Source organism: Uranotaenia lowii, chromosome 2 (genome assembly GCF_029784155.1).
Source record: "Uranotaenia lowii strain MFRU-FL chromosome 2, ASM2978415v1, whole genome shotgun sequence".
Taxonomy (NCBI): domain Eukaryota; kingdom Metazoa; phylum Arthropoda; class Insecta; order Diptera; family Culicidae; genus Uranotaenia; species Uranotaenia lowii.
In genome coordinates this window covers 96,942,909-96,956,140 of record NC_073692.1, presented here as the reverse complement: position 1 = coordinate 96,956,140, position 13,232 = coordinate 96,942,909, and the positions used below count along the sequence as shown (strand labels likewise).

The 13,232-nt window shown below is 35.4% G+C and overlaps 1 long non-coding RNA gene across 1 annotated transcript; it reads right to left on the bottom strand.

Moving 5' to 3' along the window:
- Window positions 1–3,190: 3,190 nt before the first annotated feature.
- LOC129745838 (uncharacterized) lies at window positions 3,191–3,970 on the bottom strand. The gene is made up of 2 exons (XR_008737193.1): window positions 3,602–3,970; window positions 3,191–3,510 (listed from the first exon to the last, which is right to left on the bottom strand). It is a non-coding gene; the product is annotated as an uncharacterized LOC129745838 (long non-coding RNA).
- Between the last annotated feature and the right edge of the window lie 9,262 nt (window positions 3,971–13,232).

Here is a 13,232-nt window from a genome sequence, read left to right as displayed (position 1 = left end):
ACTAACTCTTTTGATGAAACGCACAACTAAAGCTAGAAATTATTAAAGTTAAGAAATAAAAGACTTATAAGTTTATTTTAACAAACGCACAAACTAAGATTATTAAAGAAAACAATACAAATAAATATTTCAAAGAAAAAGTGTTATGAAAAGAGGAAAAAAAAATTAAATTAAAAAAAAAAATCATAAGCTATCTTAAATTATTTGTATGTACGGAGATGAGAAATATTTAATTAAAAAGCGTTTTTCAAAAGGGTTCAATGTCAAAATCGCAAAACAAATAAAATTTTAAGGACAAAGACAAACCTAAATTATGTGTGTGTACGGAGATGAAGATAATTCAATTTAAAAGCGTTGAAATAAAAGAAAATTGATTACATATTAAACGCACAATAAAAAAAAAAATCTAATAAAATCGAAAGTTAAAATCATTGCTTTCCAAAAAGAACAATTTTCAAGTTTATGTTGCACTGTGTACGACTATCAAGAATACAAGTGACGAGTCACCATGAAAACCAGCAAACGCTAGTTCCAACAATGTGTGCTACTAACGGAAGCAACAATACTTTCGTACCTACTCATGTGCGCTGGCTGCGTTTGCCTAATCTTCACCGCTAGCGATCGAGATTCACTAACAAGCTAGCAAGTGCAAGAAACACAACCCTTTGAAGTGCGCTAATAACAGAGACACACACTTTCGCACTACTTGCAAGTGCCCCGAGGTTGGCCAAATACTACACCGCTCAGCGACGAGATTTACTAACAGCTGAGCAAATGATAGAACCACAAGAAGTTGAACAGCGGCAGTTTTTTTTCACTCAGATAGACCGACAAACGGTGGACGCATGCAGATATGGTTGAGATATATGCTTGGTCAACGATTTGCTGCTGTGCAATATACTCTTGAGAATGTTAGTTGTGAAAAGTAATAAGAAAGAAAAGTTCACTTTACTCACCAACCTAGAGAAGTGACTTTCAATACACAGCTCACCACACGAACGCTTGGGGTATGTTTTTTTTTATGTATTTTAGCACAGAGGAAAATTCAATTTTAACACATTTAGGACAATCCAAAGTAGAAAATCATAGTACGGTTTTGCACACTGAACACTAAATAACGCCACTTAAACTCATCACGGATTAAAAAATACGTATTACTACTATAAATTTCAATAAAACTGCGGGACAATAAAACGAGACGGTCGATCAAAAACCAGCGCTGCCAGAATACCAAATTTTAAATACGCTTAAATACGCTCATTACATTTCATTGGTGTAATTAATATTATTATTTTTTTGTTTTTTTTTTTTTTTTGGTTGCTCTAGGACAAATTTGGGCTAGACAAGACTTCAGTAGTTCGGGGTCATATATGTTCATCGTCATTTCTGACTCCATATCTATTTAGAGGGTCAAAACTATGTTTGATACCTTTACTGACCATCAGCGGCACTTGGCCTCCGGTCTCCAGCGAATACGTCGGTCAAGTCAACTTAATTTGTCTAGAGTTAGGATACTAATAAGTGAATAAGAACTAGCGACAATTTTAAACGAGGAAAACAGTTATAACCAGGATATGCGTGATGTGGAAGGCGGATTGTTTACTCCCTCTCTAATAATTACTCGAGTTACCCTTAAATCTACAAAGTTATCCTTATCCTATCCTACGACTATTTTTTTTTCTATCCTATCAATATTTACAAAAGAGGTTGCAGTATCGAATTAATTCAGCAACAAAATTCTTTATGATAAAAAAATACAAAGAAAAATCATAAATTAAAGTAATATGTACAACTTAAAATAAAATAATAGAAAATAATGAAAAATAAATTGTAGAAAAAAAAAATGGAAATAATATTAAAGCTTCAAATTCAATCTAGCTTTAAATAAAATAAAAAAAAGAAAATGGATTTATTTACAAAGATATGTACAGAAATATTGTAACTTCTCTAAGCTCAACCTGGCTTGAGGTGAGCTGCAGGCCACACCCCTAAGGACTTTCCATGAGGGTCCTCAATTTCGTACGAAGAGGATCCGACTTTGGATAGGATTTTCGCGGGAAGATACATTGCTCCGTATTTCGCGTTGTAGTTCTGAGCTGCATTCGATTGTCTCATATTTCGATAATAGACGGCTTGTCCTACCTGAAACGCATTTCCGCCCCAATCCTTGTCAGCCCTGACTTCTCTCGAGAATTTTGCATTCAGACCGACGCTAGCGACGTCGCTGTCGCAGGGATACTCACCCAAGAGCACGACGGTACAGAACGCGTCGTGGCTTACTTTTCCCATAAGTTGACTACGCCTCAACGTAACTACCACGCGTGCGAGAAAGAGACGTTAGCTGCTCTTCTCGAAATAGAAGCATTTAGATGCTATGTCGAGGGAAGTCATTTCACCTTAATAACTGACTCGTCAGCTCTTTCACACATAATGACCACTAAGAGCAAACGCACCAATAAGTGAGTATACGCGGCCCGGTTTTGCTCATTTCAGCGGACCGGTTTTGGGATACTCACTCTTTTGCGCACCGGGCGGTAGCATAATTATTTTTAAATTTGGCATTGCACTGAGAAAACTTTTGAAGAAAATCTTAATCTTAAATTAATACGTACCGAGTAAATTTTCGGAGTCGTTAGTTTTTTGCTGAAATTTTAATGAATGTTGGTCTTAAAAGGGCCTGGGGGTGTTGGCAGTTATTTGACGGGATAGCTGCTATCCGTATCGTGACGTCAAAGTCTATACATCCTGGTTGAACATGCCGTACAGCAGCAGCAAGGCCAAGCAACTTTGAACACCAGTAATCGGGTCCGATGACGGATGCAGCAAGAACTTCCGAGCAGGATGTTTGCTTCGCTTGGCCTCGTCATCATATCTATAGGACACCGCTTTCAACCGGTGGTGGTTGTTTTCGGCGACCGATTCAACATTGATCCTTTCGGTAAAGCGTTGAGTTTCCCTTACGGTGTTTCCAATTCCGTGTCACCCGTTTGCTGGATTGTGATTAAAAACTTATTGCATTGTAGGACGACTTGATTGAATAAAATAAATTCAGATAAGAATAAGTTCAGATAAGAATATATTTTCGAATTAAGCTCGATTTTGTTTTCAAAACGCCGGGCACTTTTATTTCTTAACACCCCCGAAACACACCCTAACACACCCGAAAAACAAAATTCAACAAACTAAACAATTCAACTAAAATTCAACTTTATTTGTTTATTATATTTATATTAAAATCATACTTCTCTAAAAAATCTTCAACTTCTTTTTCTATCCAACGTGCTGATTGAAATAGTTGCTGCTCCGAAAAACTGGGTCCCATTAGTTGCAAACTTATTGAGAGACCTCGTTTCGAAAGCCGAATCGGTAGGGACAGTACTGGAATGCCACCCATATTGGCCGGTTGGATACAAAAATCCTGCACAGCGCACTGGTCTCGATTATTATTACTCCGAGAAACTCCGAGTGACCATTTTTGGTCACAAATTACGATGCTTCAAGTTTGTTTATCTGAAATTGAGTGAGAAAGGAAAAAATGTTATCAAAATTCATAGATAGAAAAAATTCCAAAACAGTATAAAATACAAAATAAATAACTCACCATCAGAACCAGCATGTACACTTTCTCGTTCAATTCTTGGAAAAACCCGAAAAAATGTAACGAAATTGCAAATTTAACTGGTAATTCCAAAAAAAACCATCCACAATTTTAATCTGATACAGTTTTTTCTTAAAATAAATATCAACAAACATCTACACGCTGCGACATCGTTTGTTTAATTCTGCTCAAAACGGTAGAATTTTTTTCAGTGCATGTTTGCTCTCGCCCCTTTCTAGTGAGCAAATTTGGTGATTTCGTCGGTCCCGACGGCATCGGCCCTATTTTGCTCACCTTCATACTAACCCCCGGTGCGGTATGGAAGTGATTAAACTCGTGAGCATTTTCACTTTGCTCGCGATTGCTGCGGATGCCCTAAGTGGAAAACTGCGTCGCGTTGTAGTCGTTGGTGTTTGACGCTACAACAATACGACGTTACTGTACGCCATCGAAAGGGAAAGGCAGCAATCGAAGTCAAAGACTATGTCAGTCGCTGCACCACGTGTAAAGAGGTTAAGGCAGCATGTGTACCGGTAGTTCCGCTGATGGGTGAGCAAAGGATCACTACGCATCCGTGGCAGATTATAGCAATCGATTTTATAGGGCCACTCCCCCGTAGTAAAAAGGGTTACCAATACATATTGGTAGTGTTGGATCTTTTTAGCAAGTGGATTATGTTAAGCCCCATGCGTAGAACTGACAGTAGCTCACTTTGTGAGATCATTCGAAATCAATGGTTCTTCCGCAATTCTACTCCCGAGGTTATCATCACAGATAACGGCTCATGCTTTTTATCGAAAGAATTCAAATCGTTATTAGATCGCTTCAAAGTACGACACTGGTTAAATGCCAAGTACCACTCGCAGGCAAATCCTGTCGAGCGAGTTAACCGCACGGTGAATGCGGCTATTAGGACTTATGTCAAAGACGACCAGAAACTCTGGGACACCAAATTAGCCGAGATAGAAATCATCATTAATACTTCCGTTCACACAGTTACCAAATTCACTCCCTTTTTCGTCACGCACGGTCACGAAATGTTCGTTACGGGGTCAGATCACAAGATAGGGTCAGAAGAATCCGAAAAACCACAGGAGATTCGTTCAAACGAGCAAAAAGAAATTTTCGATCGTATCTTCGAACTCGTTCAGAAAAACCTTAAAGCAGCACATGAAGTTCGGAAAAATCAATACAACCTTCGTCATCGCGTACACGCAAATGCGTTTCAGGTAGGACAAGCCGTCTATTATCGAAATATGAGACAATCGAATGCAGCTCAGAACTACAACGCGAAATACGGAGCAATGTATCTTCCCGCGAAAATCCTATCCAAAGTCGGATCCTCTTCGTACGAAATTGAGGACCCTCAGGGAAAGTCCTTAGGGGTGTGGCCAGCAGCTCACCTCAAGCCAGGTTGAGCTTAGAGAAGTTACAATATTTCTGTACATATCTTTGTAAATAAATCCATTTTCTTTTTTTTTATTTTATTTAAAGCTAGATTGAATTTGAAGCTTTAATATTATTTCCATTTTTTTTTCTACAATTTATTTTTCATTATTTTCTATTATTTTATTTTAAGTTGTACATATTACTTTAATTTATGTTTATCAGGGCAAAACTGCCACCGAAATTCATAAAATGCAGGTTGTAACCGAGTAGGAGGTTACAACCCACATCTAGCGCCTCTCCGGGGCCCATATATTAACATTCTACTACAGAAGACAACATGGCGTATGAAAGTTATAATGGTCGAGTGTTGAAGTCTATCGGGATGAAGGGAGTTGTTCTCCCATGTGATCATCGTTATTTTCGTGGTCTATTTCTATTCACATCATTTCATCTAACGGTGGTTGGACTAAAATTTGGACATTTTAAGCACGGCAAGATTTGTATTGCCTTCTCATATACTGCACGGGTTGTCAGTTATGATGAGAAATGATGCGTTTGCCATATTTGGATATCCAGTCAAGTTCTGTGTTTGGCACTGCCTTATTTCTATTTTTGAACTGCGACTTGGAGATGAGTCCTGACTCAAATATTCAGTCAGCGAAACTTTTTTTTGTAGAGAAATCAATCCAACTGTGTAAATTGAAATTTCAGAGACTAGATAAGATGAAAATGGATGTTGAAAAACATGCGAAAAAAATTCGCCTTGTCTCCCGAATGGACTTGAACCCACATTTTGCGGGGCCCGTGATAAGAAGCATTCTTTTTTGCTGAAAATTATTACCATAGGAAGTACGAAACTAATCCAAATGAAAATTTATTTAAAAACATACGTACTTTTGTAGAATAGAGGAGTGCTTACTATGACTTGGGTGCTTTTTATGCCCTTATCTCCCCTATTTTCAATTATCTAGCAAACATAACATCGCATAAGAAATGATAACTTATATCATTAGTTACTGTGTTACTGTGCATCGCAATTCCTAAAAAATAAGGAAAAGGTCGTAAAAATGGTTACTTGAATTCGGTTTAAATGGTTTTAATCGGATTTGTTAAAAAGTTAGTCATGTTTGTAGATTTTGAAGACAATTTTGCACAATTGATTTTTCCGCGTTTTCCGCGAAAGGTCAAAATTCCACAATTACTGCACAATTTGCAAAAATTTGCAATGATTCGCACAATTTCTTTCTCTCTGAGCCCTGGCTTCTCCCATTTTAACACAAATTCACTCATTTTTCTACACAATAAGCCACTATTTACACAATTTCAATCATTGGCTGCATAACTTACGTGATGATGGGCGTATTTTCTCTCTCCATCTCAGCCCCTCGGATTTAAGTGAGAGAACAGCCTCGTTGTTCTCTTTGCAACCAGATTGCTTATAAAAGAATTGTCCATTGAGAGAAGTATAAAACATTGTAACGGTTCGCATGCGTTGAGAGCAAAAATTTTTGTTCTTTTGCATTTTCTAAGTCTGTACGAATAAGATGACGAATATCGTCCAATTCTAGCATTTCTATCGTATCGCTTTAGCCAGAAATTGAAAATGTGTGTGTATATTGCCTAAATTACAATTCAGATAATCATAGGTTGTCACAAAGTTATTAATAGACTTTAAAAAGTTTTTTAACATTCCTGTAGAATTTATTTTTAAACGATTTTCAAACACAGAACAAGTTTTTTCTTATCTGAGAGTGTCTGATCACAGATCGCTACAGAAATCAGTTTTTAATTTTGTTTAAATATTTGAAGTGAATTTTTTTGTCTATCATATGAATTTGATTCCTTTTTTGTTAAAATTACAGAAAAGTTAATAATTGTGAAATAGACTTTTTTTTTGAAAATTTTAAATTATCAACGATCTAATTTCCATGATCCAATTATTTTTTTTTCCTTTTTTATTCTTATTAATTTTTTTTTTATTTTTTTATCGTTTGTTTATTTTTGTTGGAACAAATCGTAGACATTTTTTTTCACGTTTCTATAAAAATAGAGCACATTTTGACCCCAACATGTCGGTATATATAGCGTCGATATTGTTATCGATATTTAAGCCCCTGGAAAACAAAAAGGGAAAGCACAAAATCCTATTTGTTTCCATTATAAAACTTAAATTTTTCAATTTATTTCAATTTAATGCTGCTTTTTATCTGAATAATTCAAATAAAAGCCCAGAAGGGAGTTTGTCAATACTACTTAAGAAAAAGGTGACCAAAATTGGCGTTACTATTTGGTATGGAGAAAACAAAATTGAATATCTTAATTTAGTTTTCTCCATATCAAATAGTAACGCCGATTTTGGTCATTTTTTTCCAAAGTAATTTTGTGTTTACGAGTTTTGATCACCGCCAGTTGTTGTTATATTTTTAAATTGACGTTTATAGGTGATTGTCGAGTCAAATAATAACAATTCTTTTACTTTTCGGCCTACTGGATAATTTCAGCCATCTTCAGAAACCGTATTTAGAAAAAAAAACTTTAAATTAACACACTTTATATCTTAAAATCACTCGTCGTCATGATGTCGGCTGGAATTCTCGTATTTGAGGTCGTCGTGTTTGAATTATTCGTTTTGGTTTTGACGAAATCCCTTCTGGGCTTTTATTTGAACTATTCAGATAAATAGCAGCATTAAATTGAATTAAATTGAAAAATTTAAGTTTGATAATGGAAACAAACAGGATTTTGTGCTCTCCTATTTGTTTTCCAGGGGCTTAAATATAGATGACAACATCGACGCTAAATATACCGACGTGTCAAAGGCTATTGACGTGATAAACATAAATGCTCTCCTGTCAGTGCTGTGTAAAAATGGGAATTTGTCTTCAGTGGATTCGTTCGAACCTGAAAGAAAGAGTTCAATTTCTGGAGACAGGGAATACGAGATCCAGGGTATTTAATGAGTTACTTGAATTGTTGGGATTGAGTTTTTTGACCATTACTCTAGCTACATAGGTTATGAAATATAGAGGCAACTTTTGAAAAGTTGTTACATGCTACTCTGCCCTCGTATGCTTAAAATAATCATGAGCACGTGGCTAACACTTTTTTATTTCACTCAAATACCAAGCTTTTTAATTCTTCATTTCTTTCGTATTTTAATAAGAGAATTACAATAATTGTATATTATTTTTTGCGTTAAATATTTATTACCGGTATGCAAATCATACGGCATTTTTTGAATTCTTTGAAATATCTACTATTTTTTATCAACAAATTTAAAATGTTTCAATTGGTCCACAAATATCTGAGGTATTTAGCCTTCCTTTACGGTAAAAAAACGATAATCAACCGGTTGGGGTCATATACACCGGATTACTATTTTGGCAGTTTCTTAAAAACAACTGAACCAATTTTCATAAATTTTGAAATCGTCCACATGTTCATGTTCATGTGTTTTAAAATTTTCAAAATCTAGTTTTTGACTGAAAAATGAGCCGAAAGACAAGATGGGCAAAAAAACTGCGTTTTAAACAAAGATCGTGACCTCCCCGGTTGAAACAGAATTGTTATTCAATTGAACAATTAGCTTAAATTAATGAAACTTGGCTGCCTAATTATTTAATCTATAAAAGTATGAAAAGCTATGGAAACGAACCAAATGTTAATTTTTTGTGTTATTTTTATCACATTAAGAAACGAAAAAAACATACAACGAGAGATTTTAGAAATTTGCAGAGTCGTTTTTCAACATAAATTCAATTCAATGTTCGGAAAATCGCTCAAAAAAGCAATCAGGATTGGTTTCTAACTAGAATACTGATATCTCCGAGTGCTGTGATATGCACGTGGAAAAAGTACCCATTGAATATATGTCAAAAATCAACACTAACTTGATACAAGAAAATATACCATGCCCCATCGGAGGCTACCGTTGCTATTCGTCACGTGGCAAATCGACGGTGATCGACACACTTGGTGATACATTTTGAACGTCGCTCCCTCAATCATTCTCGAACGTCTATCCTCGCATCATTGTTGATAATGTTCGTAATTGATAGACGATCATGAATGTTTCAGAAGGAAAAATCTGAAGAAATACCAGGACTGGACAGTTCATTGCGGTTACTTAGTAATGATTTTGTTCTTCTACGCAAAGCGAAAAACTAAGAATCATATTGTAAACTTTACACATCTCTCAGAAACTCAGAACTGATACATATCAGTTGTGATCCTAGAAGGTTGAAAACCATCAAGGAAGGCAATCATCATTGAGACGTTCGTTGCTGATAGTCTGCGTCCTTTTTTTTCCACATCATGTTTTGCGGGAATGTATCAAATACAGCAGCGTCGTTGTCATGCATGATTGTTTATACACAGCAAGAAAAAATCGTGTAAATTTAGATCGAAAACGATGCACGAAAACGGAACATCGATTTTGATATAAAATTCTACCACGGTGTATTTTTCTCAACAATGTAATTTTTGAGGCGTGTAAATTTAGATCGAAAACAATGCACGCAAACGGATGACATAAACCGTCGTGTAAAAATACACAATGATGTAAATTTCAAAACATGTTACCGTTAATATTACAAATCTTTTTTAAATAATCAGTTTTTGGGTGTTGTTTATGAATAAATACGCCACACGTGTCATTTTATTTAACATATATCCGATACACTGCAAACTCAAAAAACATCCACCATCACTTGCAGCTGGAATTGTGGTTGTGTCCGATGATCCCCAGCAGGGCGATGTTTTGCCGATCAGCTTCATCAGGCATTCTTGAATCCCTCCGGAACAGCATAGTAATCGGAATCCCCTAAACATCAGAAACATTCAACATTGATTCGGCCTTTGATCCATTTATAAAACTGCAATTCCTGCAATTGAAAGAGAATTTGAAGTTCCATTTTTTTTTCATTTCGTCTAAAACTATGACCTACCATTTTTTAATTCAATTCTGATAGAATTTGGTTCGGTTTTAATACAAAATTAACAGCGGAAGCGAATTTATTTTCTTTTCGCACAATAAACCACCATCTCGGATAAAAACAGAACAATTTATGCCGCGAAAAAAAGGAAAACATCTGTCGTGTTTTACATTGTTTTCGATGTAATTTTATATTGAGATATATTTTTTAGTTCAGGGCGTGTAAACATACATCATAAAAAATTAAGTTTATACCAACGATTCAAAAATAGATCAAAAAGAGTGTAAAATTACATCAGTTTTGAATTACACTGGTCAAAAAGTAGATCACTCGTATTTTAGATTGCGTATACTTTTAGAAATTTTTTGCTGTGTATGATTTGGTTGGAGAGGAAAAATTGACTGCTTCGATTTTTTGGCTCTGAATGCAGTGAAGCATGGCTGATAGAAAATGATTGATTTTCGGAACATTGATTCAATTGAATGTGTATGTAATATTTGATTTCTTTTTACATTATTTAAAACTTAAATTTTTAATTTCAGAGGAGTTGTGCTCAGTGTAACGAGAAACCGCAGCCCGTGGCGTAGAGGATAACCTTCCAGTCCTCTAAGCCAACGGTCATGAGATCAAATCTCGGTCACGGCATACATAGTACACTTTCTGTGGGTTGGTGGTTTTAGCATTTGCAAGATGCTAGCAATTATATCCTTGAAAGATGTACGCTTAGAGTTAAGTGAAAGGAATCTCTTCGAGGAAACATCAAGTTTCATTGAGATCCTGTATGTGTTTGTGTTCGTTTAAAACAAAACGTGATTTAAAAATCGAGTTATCTCAGATTTGGTCCTCAATATGTTGAAATTCTATGAATTACTACTTGAATTGGTCACCCTATCAGTCCCTCTATTATAAAATCATCACTATCGGTTGGATATGGAAATAATTGAACAGGAAAGCATTTTTTTCAATCCAAATTCCTTTATCCTCATGAAAATACAGCAGTGAAATAAAATTAAAAAAAAATTACTTTTCCAATAAACAGCTGTGTTCTGATGAGCACATTTTGCATTTCAATATGAGCTCTCAGTGTACATATCTGAATTCATAGCAATCAAAAGTTTTTCAATACGATGACAACAAAAAGATGTATCTTGGATGCTTACTAACGACTTTTTGGCTCGCTTTCTGACGGCCATGAAAATCAAAACTCAATTTTAAGAAGCATCTGATAGCAGACATTTGAACGATTTCAAACTGGTAAAGTATATGAAAATCGGTTCAGTTAATCAAAAATATAATTCGGGTCTATATGACCCTAAACGGCTAAATGTCCTTCTTCTTTTTTCTAGTTGACTCTGGTCACCCTATTCAAAAATATAAAAATGATGAATTGTAGCGAACCTTATTTTTGAAAAAATCAGAATAATTCATGTATCTTCGAGAAAGAATAGTTCGGGACATTAAGGCCCTAACCGCAAAGGAAAGTTTATTTACTTGCGACCGTCACTGTAATGAAGAGTGGATAAGTCCGAAAAGCTTCAAGTTGCTTTTAGAAGCAAGCGAAAAAAAAATGCTGCAACCACCCATATTGATGCTTTTCCTATTCGGTTTTCTCTTTCTGCCACTGAGGCGAAAAGCTCCGCTCCATTCGCCGGCCGGATAAAGTTGGTCTACTCCATACAAAGTTCATGGGAGCTTCCAAGTTCATCTCTCATGGTCATTTGTGGGAAACTTGCTTGCAAGAAAACTCTCCAAGTTTCGATTATCCCAATGTTTTTCCGAAGTTATCCTGAGCAGACTTATATGGCAAAATTTGGGATCATTATGCCCAAATAACGGTGGTATAATACAAAAATGTGAGTGTCAATTTCCATATAAGGATACCAAAGTTAAACAAAGTGTAGATTTTACAGAAACCTTAATGATATCTTGATTAACCACCGCATCAGTTTTTTAGGTATTAAGTACAACTGGTATTTGGCATCGCATCTTGAAACTTTTTAAGGAACGGCGGTCCAACAAGGTATCAATAGGATTTTTAACCAACCAAAATTTGTTATTACTGTACTATCTGTAAAGGAAAAATGTGAAATTTTTTTTTCTTTTGAACCACCATTATTCAGGCAAAATGACACAAATTTTTTTCATAAATCATGCTAGCAACAAGATTAAGATATCGTGATATGAAGCCTTATTTTGTTTATGACAGAGAAATCAACACTAAATAATGCATGCATCACGCTGGTTATGACTACATTTGTTGTATGTTTTAAATTAAATTAAAGTTCAAACACTTTAATAAAGCAGATAAAAAATGGTAACTAGATCCTGTTATCATTTTGAGCTAACTTTTCTTATTTATGAAAGATAATTAAACCTTAATGATGCCTCAGTCAGTTGTTGTTATTAGTAAAATCCACACCTTATAGTGCTTTAATTAAGATGTTGATGCTTTACTTAATTATTGCCTAGTCATCGAATTTTAGCATATTGTTACTTTAGTGAAATCTAATTTTGGCATCGGGAAAAATAAAACCTTTAATTATACTATAATTAAGGCATCCATAGCTCATTTTGGAACTGTTTACCATCGATTTAGGTCTGCTAGGGATTTGAATACTAATGAATTAAAATTTTGCTTATGTTAAAGTGTTTACTAAAAAAAGTTCTTTTTACCATTTTTAAATAGACGTTATGTATAATAATTTCTCAATATTTATATTTTACAGAATTTTATGTTTAAATAATATTTTTGATTAACGTAATTGGAACCTTTGAAGCCAATGAGTTCATACCGAAAGCGGAACCAACCACAAAAGTCACTGGACTGGAGGTCATTGCATGCTGGAACTGAACGGTTAAATATTTCTACTTCTATTTTTCATAAATAAATGAAAACAAAAAAGACAAAACCCCTTCGGAACCAAAACAAAACGTAGGAATAATTATAATAATGCATGAGAGAAGCCGGCTCATCAACGGAGCCGCAAATCTATCATGAGAATTTACCATTTCAAGTGTCTAGCCCAAGGGTTCTCGAATTTGCTTGCTAGATGTTCTTCCGTGCCTCGATAAGTGTAGGGAAGAATGTTCGCACCTTTGCTGAAGCACTTGAAGCCGCGCTGCCGATTTGTTTTTGTTCCCTTGCCATTTCCCCGAGGCGCAGATGGTCAGCCAGCAGAACAGTGTGAGAGGGCTGAGCAAAAGAGAGATCATAGACACGAGATAACTTCCAAAAGTGCCAATGGAAACCCCCAATGAATACCGCGTTGGGGAAGCAGCGTTGAAGAACATTTCAAAGAGACGCTGCTGCT